The sequence below is a fragment of the Mesoplodon densirostris genome, chromosome 11 (assembly GCF_025265405.1).
Source record: "Mesoplodon densirostris isolate mMesDen1 chromosome 11, mMesDen1 primary haplotype, whole genome shotgun sequence".
Taxonomy (NCBI): domain Eukaryota; kingdom Metazoa; phylum Chordata; class Mammalia; order Artiodactyla; family Ziphiidae; genus Mesoplodon; species Mesoplodon densirostris.
In genome coordinates this window covers 98,957,117-98,982,006 of record NC_082671.1, presented here as the reverse complement: position 1 = coordinate 98,982,006, position 24,890 = coordinate 98,957,117, and the positions used below count along the sequence as shown (strand labels likewise).

General features: G+C 36.6%; 1 non-coding gene and 1 pseudogene across 1 annotated transcript; one reads left to right on the top strand and one right to left on the bottom strand.

The window, feature by feature from the left end:
• The first annotated feature begins 3,900 nt into the window (after nucleotides 1-3,900).
• Nucleotides 3,901-4,076, top strand: LOC132499640 (small nucleolar RNA U3; annotated as a pseudogene).
• Nucleotides 4,077-24,033: 19,957 nt separating this feature from the next.
• Nucleotides 24,034-24,140, bottom strand: LOC132499689 (U6 spliceosomal RNA). Its single transcript, XR_009533918.1, has one exon. It is a non-coding gene; the product is annotated as a U6 spliceosomal RNA (small nuclear RNA).
• Between the last annotated feature and the right edge of the window lie 750 nt (nucleotides 24,141-24,890).

Sequence of the window (24,890 nt, the reverse complement as noted above, 5' to 3'; positions counted from 1 at the left end):
AGGCTTCCAAAATCAATAATAACACTAGAAGAAAGTAAAGACTGTCACATCATTATACAGTCCATAAAATATGGACACATTTTAAGTGAAAAGTCATTTCAAACCCGTAAGTAATATGTATGTGTTGTTCAGCTATCTTACCTAATTATAAAAGGGAAAATTTTTTATTACCAGATCATTTGAATTTTACAGTGATTAATAGATATACAGTGGTAATTAAAAATCACATCCCAATAGTATCTTGTTTTTTATTATAATTTAAATTTCAAAATTTAAAGGAAATTGTAAACTAAGGTAAGAATATGATTTTCAGTTTTGACATTTAATGTGTGCTAATATGAATAGATAGGTATAGTGGACATATTACATATAATCCAGATTATTCTTAAAAATCCTATATTGTGGATTGTAATCTAATTCATTCATTCTAAGCAGAGTGCAAGAAACTCCCATATAGTCTAGAAAAGGTTTTATAGTTAGATATTATTTTCCCATCATGGTGAATCTTTTGTAATTCAATATCCTTTGTGTTTCATTCAGTTTTATTTGAAACCATACTAATTATTCTCCCTGATCTTTTAGGTGGAATATCAACTAGAAATATTAAAACAATAGCAACAAGTACGAGTGTTTCTTTTAACTGGAGTGTTCTATCTTCCAATGACACTTTAGTGTCAATATCACTTAATAATTCTTCACAAATTATGCAAAATAATGTCATGTTTTATGAGTGGGATGATTTGAAACCTGCCACCTTATATGTTTTTACATTTGAATTTAAACAACTGCATTTGGATTTTATAAATACATTTCAGAGACTGGATGTTCAAATTGAAACAGGTATGTAGATATTTATTATTAACTTACATATTATATATTTTGTAGATAACTTGGCAGCTTTCAAAATAGCGATTCAGCCAAGTATTAACCACTGTAAACTGCTTGTAAATGAATTAACATAGTCCTCTTTTTCTAACTATATTATTCTGATATTTGACTGATTTACTGAACAAGCTGGATTTAGCAGGGTAAAGGTAAGAACCAACTTTTTCTTCCACCACTTCTTTTAAACTGAACCAAGTGGCTTCTCTTTTCTTTAACTCTGGCAATGGTTCATATAGATTCCATGGCTTTTTGGGTGACTTCAGTATATCAGTGAACATTCTCATTTTCAGATATTAGAAGATCATTAAAATCTAGTATAAAAATATAAATCTTTCATCAGCATACCCAGAATAAAATGGACCCTCATATATAATAAAAGGTGAAAAGTGTAGCTCAGTAGACTTAGAGAGCTAACTCCTTTGGTCTCAAATTATTTTTTAGAAACATAGCATCAAATTGTATGCTATGGAATTTAGAGATATTCTAGTCCAGAGTCGTTGGTTTATGGTATGTCAATGGACTGTATCTCCAAAAAGAAAGTTGTTTTAAGAAACTGAGTCAAATAAATCTCTCTTTACTGAAGGAAAAAAAAATATATATATATAAATCCTTCATCCTATTTAAAGTTTCTCCATTACTCATCCCTGATCAGACCTGACCCAAATTTGGAGTACTGCAAGGGGGAGGTGAATGTGTTCAATATTTTGGTATTGTCCTATTTCCTATTCCTTCCCTCATATGGTAGGAAAAGATATGAGAAGAAGACAGAGTCATAGATGGCTAGTGGGGGCAGTGTACTTTCTGTGATGGGCTAAGGGTCCCATTTTAATACCTTCTATAGGAATAATCAATGAACTGCAATATTTTTTATAATATTTTGGTAATAAAAAGACAATAAGGTATTTAAGCATTCCCTCTCCCCATTCTTCTTTTTCCCCTACGAAAAAAAAGACAACAGTTCAAAAGATCCTTCTTACATCTTCCTAATATGTTGGGTTGGGCACTGATGAAGCATAAGCATGAGCTGAAGTACAGTTTCTACTCTGAACAGGCTGATATTTTCCTGTCTTTCTGTGATGTGTAATCTTGGAGAAAAAGGCTAAGTGGCTGGCCATTCAGTTTTTTCTGGAAGGTGAACCCATTTGAAGTCAAGTAACAGAGAGCAGAATTCTAAGCAAGCATGATGTCTAGTTCTCTAAATTAAAAAGAAGCCTGAAATATACTTAAAAAGTTCTCTACCAGTACAAGAGTAAGGGAAAGGAAAGGTAACTTAAAGTAATTTAGAAAGAAAAACATCTGTTGTTTTGTGTTAAGTTATAATTGGATGATAATTCTGCATAATTAATTCTTACAGCTACTTAAAACTTTTAGTTGGTGGTAATTCATTTACTACTTGAATAATGACAGCTTTAGCACTTTTATTGGTTTGGGAGAAACATAGGGAAAGTGCACAGTTAATACTATGAGGTTTTCACAGTTAACTTATGTAGATGTTAAGAAATGTAATTACGAAATGCTATATTGCTGAATCCATCTTTAACAAAGCATTTTTCTTTTGGTAGGTTCATGTTCACAAGGATGGGTAGCATTAAAAAATAACTGTTATAGAATTAGCAAAGACAATAAGCCATGGAATATAGCCCAGCAACATTGTAAGTTATCTTTAATTTCTGCACACCTTGTGGATATAAAAAATGAAGAGGAAAAAGAATTTATGTTTTCACATCTCAGGTCAAAGAATCAAATAATAATATGGACTGGTCTTAACGATTTGAAGGTCAGTAGATATAAAGAAATATGTATATTGTGATAAAACTTTTATCTATAGTCATTGATTCATTGATTCCTTCTTACTTTCATTCATTCAATAAGTATTTATTGAGTACTTCTTTTTTTTTTTAAAGATTTTTTTTTGATGTGGACCATTTTTTAAAGTCTTTGTTGAATTTGTCGCAACATTGCTTCTGTTTTATGTTTTGGTTTTTTGGCCACGAGGCATGTGGAGTCTTAGCTCCCTGACCAGGGATCAAACCCACACCCCCTGGACCACCAGGGAAGTCCCATTTTTGAGTACTTCTTATAAGCCAGACACTATTTCTCTTTTTACAAATATAAAATGATATGTATCCATCATTTTGGTATGGTACAGAATATTTTCACTGCCCTAAGAATCCTCTGTACCGTGTCTGTTCATTCCTTCCCCACCTCCTTCAATCTCTTTTGTAGGCATTTATTTCTTTACCTAATTTCTCTTCGTTTTGGTCTTTTCCAGACCCCTCTTAGATTCATTTGATTGATTTTAACCTGTTTCTTCACTTAGTTTACTACCTAAACCAGTTAGTCTCAAATGTTTATCTAGTTCACTTTCCTCTTATGACTACCAGACACCTATCTAATTTTTCTCTACTTATCCTTTTTGGAATTTTCCACAGACACTTCAACATGGCTAAAATTGACTTTTTACCTCCTTCCCATCAAACCTGCTCCACTTCCTCTATTTCTTTTTTATTTTTTATTTTTTCCCCATTTTTTTTTATTAGTTTCTGCTTTATAACAAAGTGAATCAGTCATACATATACATCTGTTCCCACATCCCCTCCCTCATGCATCTCCCTCCCTCCCACCCTCCCCATCCCTCCCCTCCAGGCAGTCACAAAGCACCGAGCTGATCTCCCTGTGCTCTGCGGCTGCTTCCCACTATCTATCTAGCCTACGTTTGGTAGTGTATATATGTCCATGCCTCTCTTTCGCTTTGTCACAGCTTACCCTTCCCCCTCCCCATATCCTCAAGTCCATTCTCAAGTAGGTCTGTGTGTACCAAACGTAGGCTAGATAGATAGTGGGAAGCAGCCGCAGAGCACAGGGAGATCAGCTCGGTGCTTTGTGACTGCCTGGAGGGGAGGGATGGGGAGGGTGGGAGGGAGGGAGATGCATGAGGGAGGGGATGTGGGAACAGATGTATATGTATGACTGATTCACTTTGTTATAAAGCAGAAACTAATAAAAAAAATGGAAAAGACTATACTTTCAGGGATCATTTCTATAGTTTGTCACTTCCTCTATTTCTCACCTCTGTGAACAATACCATAACATGAACCCCAAAACATGGAGGTCTTCATTTTATTTCTTTCACTGTAGACATCCAGGTTTATGAAGTTCAGTTTCACTAAGAGAGATACAGAAAGATCTGAAGATTTTAGTCAATACCAGTGAAATAAGGAATGTGTGACATTTTTCTCCCAAAATTCCTAATACTATGGAATAGCTAATGAAATCTCATTTTGGTGAACGTTTTGTAGGAAAACTTGAGACCTAACACAATTATCTGTCTGGTCTGTGTTTTCTTCTTGATGATCCATTTACTTTTATTTCCTGCCATTCAAAAATAAATCTATTCTCCATGAGACATGCTGATCTCTAGTGACCCAAGGCACATTCTCTCAGTTTGATACCAATTTTTCTTTGGAACTTTGCATAAGCTTGGGAGAAACTGTTGGCAATCTTTGATTGCATTTTCATCATCCTCTTAATGAGCTTCCTTTATCTTTTAATAGGAAGTGAATGAAATTCTAATAATGATTCCTCAAACCACAGTTCATCTCAGAAGTCCCCCTCCCAGAGTGCCAGTGTCTTTCCAAGTAGGCCAGTTAGTGTACATATAGTTGTTTCCTGCTGTTAGTTATGGTGGTTATAAACTGTTTAAATTAGAATGTTCTCTTCCAATAGTTACGGTTCCTGGTTTCTTGTATAAAGTTAGGTCACATGGTCATGATAGCTAAAGTGAGGCTCTCAAGGCTTCCTCGTGGTTGCTGTGAATTTTTCTAAGGTGTCTAAGATACAGACTCTGCTTCAATATACTTAAAAATAATTTGGGAAGCAAATGAACCATCAAAGTAACTATTTAAAAAAACTTCCTTTGTAGTATTAACTGAGTCCTATAGTGTCTCCTAAGTGCTAAGTGCAATTCTATGTGATTTACTTGTATGACGTAAGAGGAAATTGGGGCACATGTGGACAGGCATCAGAGTCTGATCTTAACCACTGTACTCTAGGACCTCTGCATGAAGCTGGTCTCTTGAGGTTGACATCAGAGTTAGCTGCTAGGTCTTAATCCTTGTGGTAGATTAAGAAAGTAATCACCCCTTTAAGTAAACCCATGCTGAGTACGTGTGAATTTGTTATTAGATGTCAAGGATAAAGACAGTCTTATTCATCGTTGCATTCCCAGCTTCCAGTTGGGACCTTGCCACTCAGGAGGAACTTAACGAATGAAAGAGGAATAGTTTCTTTATTCTACTTTGGGAGGGTTACATGGGTAAACTCACTGGGTTCTCACAACAACCTAGTGAGATAGGCAGTGTCATTATTCTCATTTTATAGATAAGGAAAATGAACTCAGAAAGATCCTGGGTCACGTAGCTAATAAATGGCCATGCCAGGCCTTGAACCAGTATCTGTTTGGCCAACCCTCATGCCCTAATCACTTGACCACACTGCCTCTGAGCCTCTGTCTGTTTTCAAAATGGCAGTTCAATATATGCAATAAAGCAGACTCTGAGGAAATGATACTCCTCCATTCTATTTGGTGGAATTGGAATGTACTGTTTTAAAGTCTCTTTAGGAGGGAGCAGGTCTCTTTAGTCCTCACCCAAGCAACCAGCTTGGCACCATGCTTGATGTTGGGGGTAGTGTCATAATCACAATACGGACATAGTCTCTGTTTTACCGAGCTCATTATAAGAATTATATTTGTGTGTTTTTGTTTTTTTTTTTTTTTTGATACACGGGCCTCTCATTATTGTGGCCTCTCCCGTTGCGGAGCACAGGTTCCGGACGCGCAGGCTCAGCGGTCATGGCTTACGGGCCCACCTGCTCCGTGGTGTGTGGGATCTTCCCGGACCAGGGCATGAACCCGTGTCCCCTGCATCGGCAGGCGGACTCTCAACCACTGCGCCACCAGGGAAGCCCTATATTTGTTTTTGAGGTGCTGTTACGGGCCTGGCATTTTACATACATATTTTCTAAACCTGTTGAGAGAGGTCTTCTCTAAACCATGCAGAGTAGTCATGATTAGTTCCATTGCATAGGTGAAAACATTTCATTTCTAAGAAGTTAGCAATTATCTGGGAGTAGATAGTAAGTGGCAGAAATACTGATTAGAATCCAGATATGTCTCTGTTGAAGCTTCTATTTTTCCTACTCAAGGAGAGTAGCCACGTGACTATCTAAAGATAGATTCATTACCTGTGCGGGTTGAGGTTGATGATATTCACCAGTGGCATCCTTAGCAGAAAGGTAACAAAAACCTTTTATTTGTTAACTAACATCTAAGGAATAATGGGTCTGTGCCTGGCATTGTGTTGAGCCCTTTGCATGCTGCACTGCCTGTGATCCTCACAACAGCTTAGATGTAGTGTACCCATTTTACAGCTGAGAAGATAGAGGTTTAATGTGAAATTTAGCAATTCTCCTGAAGACATGGCTAATGAGTGAATGAAAATGAACTCTGTCTCCAGCTCAGGATCTTTATCATGAAGGAAATCCACATAAAAAGGTGAAACTGGTTGATGATTTAAGTCTTAGAAAATTTTATGATATAGGTGTGTCTAATAAAAATCTTATACACATATTTGAAGACATGACACTTTTCCTTTAAATTGGCTTAACTTGTACATCTTATTACAGAAAGAAGGTCATCTCACATGGACAGATGGATCATCTTTTGGTCTTAAGAAAAATGAAATTTTTTCTTTTCCACTGCTACCCAAGAATGAAACAGATTGCTACATTTTACAGCAAAATGCAACTGGATCAAACTATTTCTTTACAAGATTTTTCTGTTATGTTCCCTTGCCATATATTTGTGAATATGAATGTAATTATTTATTAGTATTCTTATATTCATGCATCTTACTCTTTTATTACTTTAAAGACAGAATTATAATTTCTAATACAAATAATTTTCCTTTTTATTTTTTCAGCACCTTCTCCACAGGAAAACCTTTTATTTTATGTAAAGGATGTTGGAACAACAGAGGTGGTATTTAGTTGGAATAATTTGAGTGGTTGGAATAATTTGAATAAGTGGCTGAAACTGGGGTATAAAATTATCGTTAAATATTATTTAGACTATACAGAAGAACGGCATTTTGAAAGCGTGCCCCCAAATACTACAGAAAAAGCAATTACCCAGCTGTCTCCTGGCCGTGTTTACAGATTTTTATTCTCTGCAATAAGTGAATGGGAGGCAAAGACTACTTTAAGTCCAGTATTCATTGTTGAAACATGTAAGTTACAAGACATCTGAAAGTATATTTTTTCAAATATTTAATATCATCATTAGCACATAATTCCTGAGGGTCTGCTATTTTCTCATAGCATTCTGGGAAATCTCTCTCTTTAACCATTGTAGGTTACAATGAATCTGTTTACGTGTTTGGCTTTCCTATTAAACACCCAGAAGGACAGGAACTGTATCTTATTTGTTTTATATACCAACTAGACTGGTGTCCAGTTCATAGTAGATAATCAGTAAATTTGGGGGAAGCTGAATTTTCGATATGTGCCCATAGCAGGAGATAAACAGACATGCATCCCAGACTTAAAGGGATGTACAATGGAGAGAATTAGTAAAGAATAAAATTAAATGCAAATAAAACTGTATAGAAAAATATAATTACCTAAATTCCCATCCAGTGGTACATTTGATAAATGCTTTCTAGAATTCAGAAGGTGGGTGACAGGAAGACTCCTGGAAAGGAGAGGCTTAGATTCACCCTTGAAGGAAGAAAAGCACGTTTTGAGCAAAAGCGTGAAGGTAGGAATTTGTAGGAAAAGAACAGTGTGGATTGACTGGAGATCCTGAGGCATGAGGGTGAAATCAGTTTGACTGGTAGGTGGTATCAGATTTGGGCATGCCAGGGGTCTCTGTCTTAGATGGTTGGACTTGACCTTAGAAACAAAGGAAATCCATGAAGACTATAGTTTCTAAGACTTGTTTTACCTTTTACAAACACTTTTAATGCATTCTTTCCCCTTTTGCCTTTTACAAACAGTTTTAATGCATTATTTCACAGTCTTTATCTCAACCTTTGGAGGAGCTATATAGAAATGAAAAAACTGAGCTTCAGAAAGGTTAAGTAAACTGACTAGACTAACACGCTTTGTTAAGCCACACAGGAGTCCAGGAACCCAGATGGTCTTGGTTTAACTCTCCAGCTATTGCTTCTAAAGAAAGAATCATAAAGAATGTGCGTGCATATCTGTGAGTTGGGAGGGTAGGGAACAGATACAGGTTTGAGACTGATACGTGCAAGGTGCTGTTTTAAGAAAATTAATCTGGAGGGATTAACTAGGAAAATCACTGGCACTGGATGAAAATTTGGAGTTGGGAAACGTTTCTGTAAGAGGATGAATGCCTGAGTTCTGGTGATGTTGGGAATGAAGAATAAATAGTATGAAGTCCCTGCCCTCTGGTCTGACAAGACAGTAGTAAAAGACATAATGTATGATCACTGAATGCCAGAAGTACCATTGTGTGGTGCTTGTAATAAAGTTGATTGAACAGTACTGTGTGTCAAACACTTTGCCAAGTGGTTTACCCTCCTTATCTCATTTAATCTTCATAATTACTCCTATAATTCCCATTTTATAGTAAAAAAAACAAAAAACCCCCCGAGGCTCAAGAAAGCAATTTACTCAGGAAGTTGGAGATATAAATTGGGCCAGGGCTCAAATCCAGTGTTCCTTTTCTCTCCAAATGAGAGTATCATGGAAGTACTGAGAAGTGAGAGATTACTCTCCAAACCGTCTCACTAGTATAATGTATTTTTCTGGTTTCATCTATCTTCTAGGTCCATTATCAGCCCAAAATGTCACAGTTACTCATGTGACCCCAACGGAAATATTTTTACACTGGGATGCTCCAGATCCTGTATCTTTTCACCATTATTTTGTGGCTATTTTGGATGTTGTAAACAATAAATCAGAAGAGGTGTTTGTTGAAAAATTCAACACATCAACAACAATTGGAAATCTAAGACCCTTCCATCATTATCTGATCTATCTATTCAGTGTAGCAGAAAGAGGAACTTCAAGCTGCTTTGAGAAACCTATTTCAGCCATTACAGGTAAGTGTGGGCACGTTTTGCCTTTTGATCAAAAATACAAACTGAATATTTAAAAATACTATTTTGCCAAAATTTAATAGTGTCAGTCCTTTCATAGGTACAAGTAATCAGGTTGAACATTTGTTTGGATGTTGAATCACAATGCTAAGCGTGGATTCTAAAAACTAAATTCATTTAGATTTACATGAACCCCGTAAACATCTGCGTTGCTCCTCCCAGAGTTCCTAGAAGACATGTTTCGTATCATAGCCTTTGCTGGAAAATAAATTATCTTAAGAGATGAAGATTAGTTCACCCAGTTCTCTTTAACAGCACTAGATCCAACAAGTAGATTTGCACATTTAATCAGTTTTACCTGGTCCTTTCTTTCCTCACGCAGTGTTATGAGTTGACCTCTAGGGGGCAGTGTCATCCCAGGACTTTTGGCAAATGCATTTCTAATCTCCACTCACCTCCACACGGCAGTTTTTGAATCATTGTCTAGAATATAATCATTAAAGTACTCTATCTTTTAATTAAGCATTCTATTTACCCCATTAAGTATAAGTCAATCTTTTTTGAAAAGCGAAAACACTATTTATGAAAGTACATAACTAACACATTTTGGCATATCCCTGTGTGTGTGTAACACGTGTATTGTCTGTGCATGTGTATTTTACATGTCTATATGCAAAGTTCTTTGAAATTGCACGAGCTAAAATTTAAATGCACTAGAACTGAGGGAGGAGGAAAGGAAAACCTGCACGTGCACAGACGTAGATTAATTAACCTTCTCATATTTGCTGGGAATACTTGGGATTCTTTGAATAACAATAATAAATTGTAAGTAATAAAATATATTATTTCATGCTTACTGAATGCAAATGCTTAAGATACATGCATTCACCGTTGAAAATCCTAATCAAAAGTATTTTTCCAATTGGATACTAGAGAGCAGATGTTTTCTCTTCCCTGAGCTCAAAGCATCTGTCAATTGGTAAATGCTTGATTGACTCCCTTACGCTTTAGGGAGATGCTTTCATTTTTAACTGACAGGCAGACTAAGAGGATTTCTCACAGATTCATTAATTTTGAAGTCACATTAAAATCTTCCATGGTAGATGTAGAGAAATTGACATCTTCCTGTACTAATGGTGGGAATGTACAATGGTACAGTTATTTTGTAAAGCAGTTTGGCAGTTTCTCAAAAATTTAAACATAGTGTTATTGTATGACTCAGATATTCCTCTCCTAGTTATATATCCAAGAGAATTGGAAACAGTTGTTCACAAAGGAAACTTTATATGGATGTTCATAGCATATAGGCAAAACATGGAAACAACCCTAATGTCTATCAGTCGATGAATAGATAAACACAACATGGTGTATCTCTACAGTGGAGCATTATTCAGCAATTAAAAAGAGTGAAGTACTGATACATGCTACAACATAGATGAACCTTGAAACGATATTAAGGAAATTAGTTACATAAGACCACATGTAGTATGATTCAATTTATATGAAATCCATAGGCACATCCATAGTGACAGTAATTAGATTGGTGGTTGCGAAGAATGGGAAAAGAGAGAAAGAAGGGAGTGGTGGGTGACAGCTCATAGGTATAGGGTTTATTTTGGGGGTGATGAAAACTTTCTGGAATTAGATAATAGTGATGCTTTCAAAACCTTGTCAATATATTAAAAATCACTTAATTATATACTTTGAAATGGTGTTTTGGGTACCTGAATTAAGTCACAATAAAGCTTAAAAAAAAATCTTCCATGGTATGTACCTATTTGTTTAATAGAGGGACAGGAGAAAGGTACATGTGAGTCTGCACATTTAATTATGTCATTTGCTATGTATGTTGACTCTAAACTGACACAGCTGTGCCTGTCTAGGATTTAGTAATCCATTGCTCTTACTTTCCTGAGGTTGAAGCAATATGCATTTTTTTCATTCATTATTCACTCAGTAGATTATGTTTTAGTGTCAGGAATTGCAGTGGGTACAGAGAGCTTACATATTAATGGAATGAGACAAATTTTTTAAAAAGGATGATGCTGTATTATAATTGCTATTATATGGCTTATGCTCTTGGTCCTGTGGGAGCATAGAGAGTGGTCAGTTAACCCAGACTTGTGGTACAGGGATGGCCATGAAAATCTTCCTGGAGGAGTGATGCACTGAGTCACGAAGGAAGAGTAAGAGTGAACCAGGTGGCAGTGGGGAGGCAGAGGGAAGTTGTGAGTAGGGCAAACAGCGTGTGCACAGACGGTGAAGACCTTTTTTTTTTTTTTTTTTTTTTTTTTTTGCGGTACGCGGGCCTCTCACTGTTGTGGCCTCTCCCGTTGTGGAGCACAGGCTCCGGACGCGCAGGCTCAGCGGCCATGGCTCACGGGCCCAGCTGCTCCATGGCATGTGGGATCCTCCCGGACCGGGGCACGAACCTGTGTCCCCTGCATCGGCAGGCGGACTCTCAACCACTGCGCCACCAGGGAAGCCCCAGAGAGGCTTTTTGATGAGACTGACAACTGAACATTAGGAAATGGGGAGTAGATTGGCATGGCTAGAGGACAGGGGAAATGTAGTGAGAGTTTAGAAAATGTAAGCTAGGCACACAACATGAAGGGTCTTGATATAGAGAGTATATTTTATTCAATAAAATCTAACTCTTCTGGGTTAATGGAGCCTTTGAGAATGTGGAAAAAATAATGAACTTTTCTCCCATAAAAATGCACAGGCATGGCTAGAAAATTCTTTGAGTAATTATAGGACTATAACAGACTTATAAGTTTTGTAGGTATGTAAGAAAAAAATATCTGAAACTTTCACCATGGAATCTTGTGAACAGTTTTCTAATTGGACTATTCTGGCATTTTCTGATAATTTTACATCCGTAATCAATTTCAACACCTAAAGTCAGGCTGGCTCCAATTTTGTGAATTGAAGGTATGGAATGAATAGACTATGGGTCTGACCCAGAATATTTTCCTAAGAAATTAAAATGTAGTGTTTAATTGTGTTGCTGAGGAGGTGAACTTCAAAACAGATTAAAAATCACCTTATAGTTTCTGAAAACAAAGTAATTTTGAAAATCATAGAGAATTCTTTAAAGATTATTTAAAGTAAACTTGAACAGTTTAAAATTGCATAATTATCCTTATAGGCATGAACTAATGATTGATCATTGTACCTGAGAACTATCAAAAGTTTAGGGGAGGCATGTAACACAAGACAATGAGACTAAAAGGAAAGCATTACAATTTCCAGAGAATTGTATAGTAGTGAAAATCCCCAGGCCTGATATTCAAATAAATTGTGTAAGGAGATAAGCCAAAGTATTTTCTTTGGTTATTACAAAAGAGTATCAAGAAAATTCTCCAATACTTGCATAGTAATCACAAAGACATATTTTTCTCTAAAATTTAGTCCTTTTCAAGACATGGTGACATGAGGATTTGTTACATTTTAAACATGAATTAATATTGAACTGAGATATTTTTACTCAATAGCATGAATAATGCTGACAGTAAACTAAAATGTATGTATCCATTTATCTATTTCTCGAAGGTATTAATCCACCTCAGAAAGTTTATGCTAAACTTGAAGATGTGGGAGAAGACAGTATAATTCTTCAGTGGGAATCCCCACAAGACGGCTACGAGGTCTACATTCAAATCAAATCCATATCAGATAGAAGAGAAGTCAGGAAGCTTTTTGTAAAGGATGCTAATAGAGTCAAGGTTGATCACTTAATCCCTGGAATGACATATGACATTGGAATGGCAACAGTAATGAATGGGAACTTGAGCGAGCTGGTCACTATTCAACAAACTCTAAGTGAGAATCAAGTACTTTTCATTCTTAACAGATATTTGCTGATTTGGGGGTATTGTAAAATAGTTTCTGAAAGAGCCCTCTGGTAGCAGGTTTTATCTTTTCACAATAAATAGATTGTTAGTGTGCTTCAGGATCTGGAGCAGTTCGCATCTCTTGTATCCTGAAAATGTCCTGTGCTTGTATAAAGGCAGTATTGTTTATGATTAAGAACCTGATCCTAAAGCCACACTACCTAGGTTTGAATCTGGGTTCAGCTATTTGAGTAACCCTGGACAATGTATTCAACCTGTTTATGACTCAGTTTCCACATTTGTAAAGTGGGAGAAAATAATAGTGTGTGTTTCATAGGTTGTCCTGACAATAACTGATTTAATAAATGTAAGGGCTTAGAACAGTGCCTGACATATAGCTGGACGTGTTTATAATTTTTATTGCATCCACAAAGGCATGCTGTAGCACATTGGACAGAAATATCGACAGTGTATAAAAGGTTTAGGACTAACAAAAATTTTCCATTTTTTTCTCAAATAAAATTAATATACTCAATAAGTAATTATTGAAAATTTAATAAGGAGGAAGAAAGAAAAGGAAAAAATGAAAAGTAAATACATGAAATAATATTTATAGATATTTATAAATTATGGTAAATATTAAGAAGGAAAAGAGAAAAGTGATGTCAGAGAGTGTCAACTGAAATAAAAACATAAAGCATAAGAACAGTGAGTTTCAGTTTCATTTGGGGATCTTACTGAGGACTGTAGCCTGGGAGACAGCCTCTCAGAGAGCCTTAAGGAACTGCTCCAAAGAGGTAGGGGGAGAGGCCAGTATAGCATATGTGATTTTTGGCTAAGAGGTACGTGCAGTCAAGCATGCATCTTGGTAGAAGGTTACTGCTAGTCATGAGGAACAGATATCTCAGTTAATGATCTTAGTGCTTTTCTGAGCATGGGAAGATGTAAGAATATGGGTTCATAAGAATTTTTCCTGAAATATATCTAACTGCTTAAGGGCCTGTTTTGCCTGTGTTCCCAAAGCACAGAGTGCTTCATCCTATTCTTTATCCTGAATTCCTTTCAGGGTGTATCGTAGGTCAGCGACTGCAGTGGCTAATGACTTAATCCTGGTGTAACAGTATGGCAAGTGACATTCCTTGTTTTACAAGAGTAATTGAAGTGGGATGGAGGGTTCTGCTGGAGATGGGCTGTAACAGAAGGAGTTACATTTGAATGGAGGCTTAAACCGTGAGAAGGTGCCAGAGTAGAACAAGATGGAGGAAGGGTACTTTAGGCAGGAACAGCTGGCATGAAGGCTGTAAAACAGGAAAAAGCTTGGTGTGTCTGAGGACAAAAAGGCCAGGATAAGTGTTGTCTAAGGAAGACGGAGAAGGGTAGTAGGAAATGATATTGGAGAGGTAGTCAGGGGTCAGAGCACATAGAGCTTGTAGGCCATGCTTTTGAGTTTGTTCTGAGGGCAACGGGAAACCATTGAGGGGTTTATGCAGGAGAGTGACAAGGCGACCTATGTTACAAAAATGTCTCTCCTGATATGTGCAAAGAATCATTTGTATAGGGGTGAGAGTGGAAGTAGGGAAACTGGGTAAGAGGGTGTTGTAGAATATAGGCAAAAGATTATGGTGGACCCGATGGGGAAGTGCAGATGGAAAATAGGAGACACATTTTATATTATGGAAGTAAGAAGTCTGAGCTTTCACACTGGAGTGCTTGTGATAAGTAAGGGAGAAACTGGGGTTTTGACTTGACTAATTTGGGTGGATAGTGGTGACTGTGAGGAAGGAAAGCTCATTGGACCTCACAGGCCTTTTGGCTAACAAAAAGGGCAGCCTGATGGAAAAAGTGAACTGGTTCAAAAAATTGTGTCTTAGCAGGGTCCGCACTCAACCAGCATCAGATCTTCCTGTTTTTACTTCCAAAGACTAAACCTAAATTTGGTTCCATAACTTTCAAGCTTAAATTTTAGAGAAAACCTACCTAAATATAAATATCATAGGAAACTGTTGTGAAAAAGGAGACAACTAAGAAAGAGATATTGCTAAAAAAAAACTATTTCATGTCTATTAAACGACCCAATGCATATTTATAGTCAGAACAGAAGTACTAAAATTAAAATGCGTAAGTGGAAAATGAACTGTAGTCTTAGAGCCACCAATCATTACCAGTTACTACCAGTATGAGGTTAGATTTTCCCCATATTGTCTCAGGGCCTAGGTTTTTGCTCCACAAGATTTAAATCACTGAGTGTGTGTATGTATGTGTGTGTGTATGTGTGTGTGTATATATATATATATATATATAGACACACATTTTATTTTTTAACATTTTAAAATTTTATTTTATTTTTAAAATTTTTGACTGCGTTGGGTCTTCATTGGTGCATGTGGGCTTTCGCTAGTTGCGGCAAGCAGGGGCTACTCTTCATTGTGGTGCCCGGGCTTCTCATTGCAGTGGCTTCTTTTGTTTTGGAGCATGGGCTCTAGGCGCGTGGGCTTCAGTAGTTTCAGCATGCGGGCTCAGTAGTTGTGGCGTGCGGGCTTCAGTAGTTGCAGCGCGCGGGCTCAGTGGTTGTGGCTCGCAGGCTCTGGAGCGCAGGCTCAGTAGTTGAGACACACAGGCTTAGTTGCTCTGCGGCATGTGGGATCTTCCCAGACCAGGGATTGAATCCGTGTCCCCTGCATTGGAAGGCAGATTCTTAACCACTGTGCCACCAGGGGAGTCCCCACTGAGTATATTTTTAAATTGGTTTTCATCTCTAAAGTCCTATTCTTCTTTGACTGTAGGGAACTTAGCATATTTCAACCCATCTACCATCTAAAACCAAATTTTGCCATCCTTTCTATATAGTGAGCTCTTTTGAAATCTTATTAGGCTCTCTATTTTCAGGTGTATGCATAGTTCTTGACTCTGGTTAATTCAAGTACTTATTTATAAAGTCACCATTTAAATGGATGCTGAAACATGGATTAATATATATAAATCCTAGGAAGAATAATAGAATTTTAGGGTTTGAAGTTAGAACAGAGATTTTCTGGCCAATGCCTCATAAGATATGAAATTCCTCTGATCATTTTGTAATGCATCCCTGTAATTTTCCTCTAGTTTGGAGCCATGTCTGTTCTCCAGAGTATCACAAAGCAAATCTATTCCCTGATTCACATAAAAGTCCATATGTTTGGAAACACCCATTAGGTGCTTGTGGTGTCTATATTTTCTTTCCTTCTGGTGAATTTTCTCTAGTTCCTTCAAGTATTCCACTATTTCTTATAATCCTATTTGTCTTTCTATTCAGTTCTTAAACTTTATAATCACTTTTGGCATCACTTGATTATTTATCATTCATCATTTTTACTTGTGTCAAGATGATTAAGCAAATGTTAACCTATCCCAAGGTGCAAAGATGGAAATTAACTCTTTCCTTGTATTCATTCAACAAATAGTTGTTGATAACTATTATTTACTATGTCCTGTTTCTCTTTCTTCCATACACTTTGAGGCTGTCAAGAATAGAGGGACATTTACCTTTTAATGAGCTTCTACATGTTACAGACATATAGAAAAAAATAAAATTTACACATTCCTTTATTTTCCTTTCCCCTTTGAACCTTCTTTGTCTCTTTCTCAGTTATCCTGAAAGCAACTAAACAAAACTTGATCTCCAGTTATTACTGTGTGCCTGAACTATAAAGTGTGCACTTTGGGAGAAGTCAGTGCCTATGACAACAGACCTTGGAACCAGATTACCTGGGTTACAGTTCCAGCTCCACGATGATCAGTTTATGTCTTTTGGAAAGTCATTCAACCTTTTTCGTCCTCAGTTTTCTTCTCCCTAAAATGGGAATTATAATAATCTTATCTACTTTATGAAGTTAATATAATTTAAGGGCTCAGACACCAAGCAAGCACTCTGAGAGTCTTTGAGGTTGTTATAATTTTTATTTCTTTACAGGAGTGGAGTGACGGCATTGCGGAGCTCTGGCCATCCATAGTGGGAAGTAAAACCTGTTTTAGCTACTTATGTGGTCTCTCTTTGTCTAAGGAGTTAGCTACATCCAAGTTTTCTTGAGGGAAGGAGATCTGTAGGAGAGCTGGTGTTTGAGTTTTCTTTTTTTCCTCTCATTTTAGAAGAATAAATTTTAAGATAGACTGGGCATCTCTGAGGCCTCATTCTAACTTACCTATAATAAAAACCTTTGAGTTTGGCCTAGTTCAGTTTATCTCATATTGAAAAAAACTCATACAGCCCTCAGGGCTGCCACTTCTTCTGAAAAAGCTTTTGCAGGAAAATAGGTAAGGATGGAGGTCACGGTCACAGAGGTGGAGACCCACTGGAATCCACCAGAAATGGCAAAATCGTCTCCCAGTTGAGTTTTCCGAAGTTCAGGGTATAGTTTTGAAGAGAAGGAATAACTTTATCATATTCTACACCTGTCCAGGCTTGGTGTCCCTCTGCTTTAACATGTCATGTGTTAACACCATTGACTATATCTCCTTGGACAAGTGGAGTTGGTGTAAAACCTTATATTTACCCACTGGAGGGAATGTTGCTGACTCTGTATGCTTTCAGAATCTAGAGTAAACTGCCTATTTAAAGCCTTGTCTCTCCCTAGAAAATGTTTTCAGCACCCAAGAGCATGCAAGTGAATTTTTTCCATGAGGGAACTGGTTACTCATTTCCAATCTGCAGATCTTTAATTGTTGCTCAAAGTACATTTAGAAGCTTTCATAGATCATTGCCCACAGATTCAGATGGATTGGATACTTGTGGAATGTCATGCTAGTCTTGCAAAACCATGCTTACTGTGAGAGCTTTGTAGCTGAAGAAAGCTGTAAGGAATTTAAAGAGGAAACCCATCAAAAATGTTAGTGATGACAGAAAAAGAAAAGTAAACATAACTGGAAAAAGAAAAACATGGTAAAAGTGCCTTGAAACCCAGTAATATACCATATAGAATGTGTTATGGTTAGTATATTGAACGTTTCCTCATAACCACACAGAACATAAAAGGAAAGTTATATATTACAGCTGAATGAATTGGGGGAGAGATTGCACAGATTTTGTGTTCTATATTTCTAATTATAGATGTGTGTTTAAATCTTTTTAGACAGTACTGGCTCTGGGTAAAGTGACAGAATCACATTGTCAGATCACATTGTCACTGTTCTAACAGTGACTTAGAACAAGTTCCATCACACCAAACCAGATGTCACCAAAAAAAAAAAAAAAAGAAAAGAAAAGAAAAGAAAGAAAAAAAAAAGAAAAGGAAAGGCCGTGTCATTTTCTGGAAGGAAAAAAAAACTTTTTCAGAATGTATATTTTAGAAGAAGATAGAAGATATCTATTTGGAAGAAGACAGACTTAAGGATATACTAGATGGTATCCCAATAATCTAAAAATATAATTGAAATTAAAATTGACCTGAGGAAAAATAATGTGAATAGAAGTCACCTAAAATTTCAAATCTGCTCTAAATAGCAGAATAGAGGATTGTGGTACAATAAAGCTCTTTAACAGAGGTCAGGGAGAGTATAAAATGTAAATGAATCCTTCCACCAAACTGTTGCCAGAACCGTGTTCCTAAAAATGAAATGAAACGTCTGCTCACAATCGCTGTGCAGACAGGATAAAGTCTGATCTCGAGATCATGGCATGCAAATCCTCTCGCAGACAGCGGCCAGCCTCTCACAGACAGCGGCCAGCCTCTCACAGACAGCGGCCAGCCTCAGAGGTGGCCTGTTCATGCCCGGTCCCTGTTCCTCACACACACCCTGTGCTTGAACCACCCTGAGTGCCTGCCCTGTGCCTGGAACTGCTCTGAGCACTTTGTGCATAAATGCAGTCTCTCACTTAATTGTCACAGGAACCCTGCAAAGTAGATGTCCTTCCCATTTTAGGGATGAAAAAGCCAAGGCACAGAGTGACTAAGTAACTTACCAAAGATTAGAAGTTGGAAACTAGTTGCCAAGGACTAGTGACTAGTAACTTGCCCTGCTAGTAAAGAGTTAAAAGAACTTGGTATTCCCTGAATACACGATGATGCCCATTTTGGTTTCCAGGCCTTGCTAATGCTTTTCTCTTGGTCTGGAATTGCCTCCTGACTACCTCTCCCCACCACGCACACTCTTTCAGGTAGACTCAGATAAGACTCAGATAAAACATCATCATCGACTCTGGAAAGCCTTCCCCAATTATCTCTGCTAGAATTGTTGATTTCTTCCTCTCTTCTCAACAACCTTTTGTTCATGTCACTCTAACCATTTGGGACTCTATAGTTAGCGATCTGTGCATGTCTTTTCTGAGATTGGAAACTCTTTGAAAGCAGAAATCTGGCCTTATTTATTTGAGCACTCCTTCTAGTATATAGGTTTTCAAAAGTATTTTCTTAATAAATAGATAGAAAGGAAAAAAATGGGAAAATGTCAGATTTTTATGTTTTTTTCAGACTGTTAATGAGAATCAAAAAATGAAAGTTAATTAGGTCCTCTCAATATATATGTACATACAGTCTTTCAGAATGTACACCTTATTCCTCTGTCCAGTGGTGACATAGTAAACACAAGTTTCATATATAGGCATTTAATTTTTTCACAAATTCTAAAACATGCTAGACATAATATAGAGAAATATGAAAGTTTTAAGAAAATACTAATTATAAATATCTCTTTTTATCTTTCAGAGCCGAAACCAGTTCAAATTGTTATCCCTTATGAAAGTCATAGTACCTCTGTAATCTTATATGTTCAGATGCCTGATGTTGGAGTGTTTGATGGCATACATATTGCAAGTGACAGAGGGCCAAATGTAACCAGGGTTTTGAAACAGGACAATAAAATAACTGTTGACAATTTAACCCCAGGCACAGAATATAATTTCTTTGTTTCTACCATCAGTGGGACTGAATTAAGTAATATGTATTATGTGCCAGCAGTAAAAACATGTAAGTATTTTAGGACTTGTCTAAGATGCTTCTTTTTTCAAAATTTAAAATTGTATTTATTTATTTATTTTTTAACATCTTTATTGGAGTATGATTGCTTTACAGTGGTGTGTTAGTTTCTGCTTAATAACAAAGTGAATCAGCTGTACATATACTTATATCCCTATATCCCCTCCCTCTTGCGTCTCCCTCCCACCCTCCCTACCCCACCCCTCTAGGTGGACACAAAACACTGAGCTGATCTCCCTGTGCTATGCGGCTGCTTCCCACTAGCTATCGGTTTTACATTTGGTAGTGTATATATGTCCATGCCACTCTCTCACTTTGTCACAGCTTACCCTTCCCCCTTCCCATGTCCTCAAGTCTGTTCTCTAGTAGGTCTGCGTCTTTATTCCCGTCCTGCCCCTAGGTTCTTCATGACAATTTTTTTTTTTTTAGATTCCATATATATGTGTTAGCATACGGTATTTGTTTTTCTCTTTCTGACTCACTTCACTCTGTAGGACAGACTCTAGGTCCATCCACCTCACTACAAATAACTCAATTTCGTTTCTTTTTATGGCTGAGTAATATTCCATTGTATATATGTGCCACATCTTCTTTATCCATTCATCCAATGATGGACACTTAGGTTGTTTCCATGTTCTGGCTATTGTAAATAGAGCTGCAATGAACATTTTGGTACATGTCTCTTTTTGAATTATGGTTTTCTCAGGGTATATGCCCAGTAGTGCGATTGCTGGGTTTGTATGGTAGTTCTATTTTTAGTTTTTTCAGGAACCTCCATACTGTTCTCCATAGTGGCTGTATCAATTTACATTCCCACCAACAGTGCAGGAGGTTTCCCTTTTCTCCACACCATCTCCAGCATTTATTATTTGTAGACTTTTTGATGATGGACGTTCTGACAGGTGTGAGATGATATCTCATTGTAGTTTTGATTTGCATTTCTCTAATGATTAATGATGTTGAGCGTTCTTTCATGTGTTTGTTGGCAGTCTGTATATCTTCTGTGGAGAAATGTCTATTTAGGTCTTCTGCCCATTTTTGGATTGGGTTGTTTGTTTTTTTGATATTGAGCTGCATGAGCTGCCTGTATATTTTGGAGATTAATCCTTTGTCAGTTGCTTCATTTGCAAATATTTTCTCCCATTCTGAGGGTTGTCTTTTGGTCTTGTTTATGGTTTCCTTTGCTGTGCAAAAGCTTTTAAGTTTCATTAGGTCCCATTTGTTTATTTTTGTTTTTATTACCATTTCTCTAGGAGGTGGGTCAAAAACGATCTTGCTGTGATTTATGTCATAGAGTGTTCTGCCTATGTTTTCCTCTAAGAGTTTGATAGTGTCTGGCCTTACATTTAGGTCTTTAATCCACTTTGAGTTTATTTTTGTATATGGTGTTAGGGAGAGTTCTAACTGCATTCTTTTACATGTAGCTGTCCAGTTTTCCCAGCACCACTTATTGAAGAGGCTGTCTTTTCTCCCTTGTATATTCTTGCCTCCTTTATCAAAAATAAGGTGACCATATGTGTGTGAGTTTATTTCTGGGCTTTCTATCCTGTTCCATTGATCTATATTTCTGTTTTTCTGCTAGTACCGTACTGTCTTGATTACTGTAGCTTTCTAGTATAGTCTGAACTCAGGGAGCCTGATTCCTCCAGCTCCGTTTTTCTTTCTCAAGATTGCATTGGCTATTTGGGGTCTTTTGTGTTTGTATACAAATTGTGAAATGTTTTGTTCTAGTTCTGTGAAAAATGCCAGTGGTAGTTTGATAGGAATTGCATTGAATCTGTAGATTGCTTTGGGTAGTAGAGTCATTTTCACAATGTTGATTCTTCCAATCCAAGAACATAGTGTATTTCTCCATCTGTTTGTATCATCTTTAATTTCTTTCATCAGTGTCTTACACTTTTCTGCATACAGGTCTTTTGTCTCCTTAGGTAGGTGTATTCCTAGGTATTTTATTCTTTTTTTTGCCTTGGTAAATGGGAGTGTTTCCTTAATTTCTCTTTCAGATTTTTCATCATTAGTGTATAGGAATTCAAGAGATTTCTGTGCATTAATTTTGTATCCTGCTACTTTACCAAATTCATTGATTAGCTCTAGTAGTTTTCTGGTAGGATCTTTAGGATTCTCTATGTATTGTATCACGTCACCTGCAAACAGTGACAGTTTTACTTCTTCTTTTCTAATTTGGATTTCTTTTATTTCTTTTTCGTCTCTGATGGCTGTGGCTAAAACTTCCAAAACTGTGTTGCATAATAGTGATGAGAGTGGGCAACCTTGTCTTGTTCCTGATCTTAGTGGATATGGTTTCAGTTTTTCACCATTGTGGACGATGTTGGATGTGGGTTTGTCATATATGGCCTTTAATATGTTGAGGTAAGTTCCCTCTATGCCTACTTTTTGGAGGGTTTTTGTCATAACTGGGTGTTGAATTTTGTCGAAAGCTTCTTCGGCATCTGTTGAGATGATCATATGGTTTTTATTCTTCAGTTTGTTAATATAGTGTATCACATTGATTGATTTGCATATATTGAAGAATCCTTGCATTCCTGGGATAAACCCCACTTGATCATGGTGTATGATCCTTTTAATGTGCTGTTGGATTCTGTTTGCTAGTATTTTGCTGAGGATTTTTGCATCTATGTTCATCAGAGATATTGGCCTGTAGTTTTCTTTTTTCGTGACACCTTTGTCTGGTTTTGGTATCAGGATGATGGTGGCTTCGTAGAATGAGTCTGGGAGTGTTCCTCCCTCTGCTGTATTTTGGAAGAGTTTCAGAAGGATAGGTGTTAGCTCTTCTCTAAATGTTTGATGGAATTCACCTGTGAAGCCATCTGGTCCTGGGCTTTTGTTTGTTGGAAGATTTTTAATCAGTTTCCATTTCAGTGCTTGTGATTGGTCTCTTTATGTTTTCTGTTTCTTCCTGGTTCAGTCTCAGGAGGTTGTGCTTTTCTAAGAATTTGTCCATTTCTTCCAGGTTGTCCATTTTATTGGCATAGAGTTTCTTGTAGTAATCTCTCATGATCTTTTGTATTTCTGCAGTGTCAGTTGTTACTTCTCCTTTTTCATTTCTAATTCTATTGATCTGAGTCTTCTCCCTTTTTTTCTTGATGAGTTTGGCTAATGGTTTATCAATTTTGTTTATGTTCTCAAAGAACCAGCTTTTAGTTTTATTGATCTTTGCTATTGTTTCCTTCATTTCTTTTTCATTTATTTCTGATCTGATCTTTATGATTTCTTTCCTTCTGCTAACTTTGGGGTTTTTTTGTTCTTCTTTATCTAATTGCTTTAGGTGTAAGGTTAGGTTGTTTATTTGAGATCTTTCTTGTTTCTTATGGTAGGATTGTATTGCTATAAACTTCCCTCTTCGAACAGCTTTTGCTGCATCACATAGGTTTTGCATCATCGTGTTTTCATTGTCATTTGTTTCTAGGTACTTTTTGATTTCCTCTTTGATTTCTTCAGTGATCTCTTGGTTATTAAGTAGTGTATTGTTTAGCCTCCATGTGTTTATATTTTTTACAGATTTTTTTTCCTGTAATTGATATCTAGTCTCATAGCATTGTGGTGGGAAAAGATACTTTATACAATTTCAGTTTTCTTAAATTTACCAAGACTTGATTTGTGATCCGATGTATGATCTATCCTGGAGAATGTTCCATGAGCACTTGAGAAGAAAGTGTATTCTGTTGTTTTTGGTTGGAATGTCCTATAAATATCAATTAAGTCCATCTTGTTTAAAGCTTGTGTTTCCTTATTTATTTTCATTTTAGATGATCTGTCCATTGGTGAAAGTGGGGTGTTAACATCCCCTACTATGATTGTGTTACTATCGATTTCCCCTTTTATGGCTGTTAGTATTTGCCTTATGTATTGAGGTGCTCCTATGTTGGGTGCATAAATATTTACAATTGTTACATCTTCTTCTTGGATTGATCCCTTGATCATTATGTAGTGTCCTTCTTTGTCTCTTGTTGTAGTCTTTGTTTTAAAGTCTCTTTGTCTGATACGAGAATGGCTACTCTAGCTTTCTTTTGATTTCCATTTGCATGGAATATCTTTTTCCATCCCCTCACTTTCAGTCTGTGTGTGTCCCTAGGTCTGAAGTGGGTCTCTTGTAGACAGCATATATATGGGTCTTGTTTTATGTATCCATTCAGCCAGTTTCTGTCTTTTGGTTGGAGCATTTAATCCATTTACATTTAAGGTAATTATCGATATGTATGTTCCTAGTACCATTTTCTTAAAAATATGGAACGCTTAACGAATTTGCATGTTATCCTTGCACAGGGGCCATGCTAATCTTCTCTGTATCGTTCCAATATTAGTATATGTGCTGCTGAAGAGAGCACCTAAATTGCTTCTTTATTTTGATTTTGCGTGTCATTTCAAAATAGTAGTATACATTCACTTTAACACAGTCGTTTTCAAAGATCCTTTAAAACATTTGCAAAAACCTCATTACTGAGCCTGATCTTTAATTGCCCAAGTATGCAGATAGAGCTAAGCTTGTTTAAAATTGGTAAGTCATGAATTTTTTCTTATGTATTAACAGAAAAAAAATACTTGCATATTAATCAGAATTTTCAATGACTTAATCTGAGTGTGAGGAATGTGAGTAATATTTAGGCAGATTATGAAATCTAGATCATTTTTTTTGAGTGTAGGGGCCCTGATAGTGTCTCTCAAAGCATATAATCTAAGTGTGTGTTTGCTCATCCCATGCTGCCATTTGTCTGGAAAGAACTAGCTTGTATTTTCTTTACCTCTTTGAATATTTTAAATTAATATGTTTAATATTTGTTCATACCAATACTTACATTTTGAGATTCATGTTGATTTTGATTTATCTTTAAGTCACTCAAAAATTCTACAGATATTAATTTCAAAATTTTGGGATACTTGAAATTTTCTAAGGTATCCATCTACTTGATGTAGAAATAAATGGCAAAGAATAATAAATGCCATATAAAAATCACGTGGTGTCCTAAAAACATATTTCTGAGTGTAAATATAAATAAATGTCCAGGTTCTTAATGATTTGCTCTTCCTGACTATAAATCTTCACGTATGTAATTATACCACTACAAGTCTTCTTCCCC